Source organism: Hyposmocoma kahamanoa, unplaced genomic scaffold, assembly GCF_003589595.1.
Source record: "Hyposmocoma kahamanoa isolate Upper Pololo Valley unplaced genomic scaffold, ASM358959v1 79, whole genome shotgun sequence".
Taxonomy (NCBI): Eukaryota; Metazoa; Arthropoda; class Insecta; order Lepidoptera; family Cosmopterigidae; genus Hyposmocoma; species Hyposmocoma kahamanoa.
In genome coordinates, this window is record NW_020653993.1 from 6,200,897 (window position 1) to 6,203,229 (window position 2,333).

Here is a 2,333-nt window from a genome sequence, read left to right on the forward strand (position 1 = left end):
ATGTAGCCCTCAAAAGTTTTATTGAAATCGGTTACCGGAAAGTGCGCGAAACCGGATTCATCCCCTAATTTGCCACCCTTAAAGGAATATTTTCTTAAAATTTAAATGGGACTTATAATTGAGTACCTTTTACTTTTACTTTTTCCAACAAAAAATAATCAACAAAATCTGTTCACAAAAAGAGTAATCGTATAACAATAAAAAAAATACAATCGAATTGACAACCTCCTCTTTTTTTGAAGTCGGTTAAAATATGAAATGGATCTAAATCGTGGGTACCTATATGTTTACAAAAACAAATATACGCGATTAAGGTCTGGAAAAAGAAACAGTCTCATATCCTATGTGTAATAATCACGTAATATAAATAATAAGTGTTTCAAATACATACATACATACATACATTATACAATTTTCCATCGGGAAATGGGAATGGAGTTTTCATTAAAATATTTCATTATTTCCTTCGCAATTACGTAATTAATTGTCAATTACATCATTCGTAATTAGTTACGAAATTAATGTTATTAAGGAAATATGACCTAAAATTCGTGTCATGTTTTCTTTTTTATTAGTCAAAAAGACTCAATATCTCGTAATAATATGTAATTTTTTATGGCCTTTAACCCATATACGATTTTTCCTAAATTATGTATCGTTTTTGAGTAAGTATGTGGCAATAAAAAGTAACTATTATATTTAATATGCACTATATACAGAAGATAAGAAAATAAATTAAATTTTCTTTCTTAAAGTCTTCTAATAATAGGAGAAAATGTGGTCGAAAACTGCGTCCTGTGGCCATAATTCCCATTTGGATAACTAAATATAGTCTTCAGTGGAAGTAGAATCAACGTCCTGGTCGCCGAAGGCTTAAGTCAGCTTTTTAAAAAAAACATACACAATTACAAAGGAAAGGTTACAAAGGAAACAGAATTTTATTTATATGAACAACAAAAAAAATTGATCTTTTTAAACGACTTCAAAAAAAGGAGGAGATTCTCAATTCGACCGTATGTTTTTTTTTTGTATGTATGTTACGTGATAACTCCGGTATTTGTGCACCGAATTTCATGATTCTTTTTTGTTGGAAAGAGGGTACCTGCATAGTGGTCCCATTTAATTTTGAAGAAAATCATCCACCTCTAAGAATAGCTGCTCCCGCATGAAGATTCATTTTTATAAATAACGCCTAAATTTTATTATAAAGAGCAATTATTTTAATGGTTGATTTTACTGTTCTCCAATTCAAGGCGTTTTTCTCTCAATATACTTTGAGTAGTGAGAACCGATTTTTATTATCTCCTGTGTCAAGTTCCGTATAGTGGCGAACGAGGGGATGAACCCGGGTTTGCGCACTTTCCGGTAACCAATTTCAAAAAAACTTGGCTGCCACGTACTTTTGAGGTCGGTTTATTTAGTACTCTGTACTGAGATTATTTTATTTTCGTTTTATGGGTAAGTACGATCACCGGTAAACACACAGTCGCTCCGTTTTGGTAAACCCTGTATAAAATCCAGGAATCGTCATACACGAGAAAAATGAATTGCATACGGCTTACGAAAATTATGAAAACTATTTTGCTATATTATTTTCTGTATCCATTAATTATAAATATACTAGTAACTATAAATGTTTTGTAAAATATCTATTCGTTTATAATATTTTTTTAATAAAAAAAAACTTTCAAATACAAATACCCTTGTACATTTCACTTGGTCTCTATTGAAACTAGTTGGTGCCCGCAACTTCGTCTGAATCATAGAATAAGTACTTAGTGTATTCTACTCATCCCCTATTTTACCTTGGAGGCAATAAAGCAAAAAGGCTGAAACATTGTTTATATCTCACAAAGTCATAAATATGAATTTTCAGATATTTTTTATAATATCAAGTGACGGGGCGAACAAGTCGTGTACCTGATGGTAAGCTACACGCCTGTCCATAACAGTTGCATTGCCACTCAGAGCTTTAAACCGCTGAGATCTGAGGGTCACTGCCACTGCGCCCGTCACCATAATTTAAACCATTGACCAGTCTCATGTGCTTGTAATTTCACCAGCACCCTTACCCTTCAAAACCAGACCATCGTAATTATAACATTACTGCTTGGCGGCAGAAATAGGTAAGGTACAGACTTCTCTAGACGAATTCTTTCATAAGGAGCTCTACTGCTGCTTATATGAGAAATCCCTTTAATGAGAAATTATTGATCCTCCATACAAACTTTGATCCCATATTTCACCCCCTTTGAGACTTATTTTTGTGACAAAAGTTGCCTATGTCCTTCTCCTAGGTCACATCTATCCATAAAGCAAAATTTATCAAATTT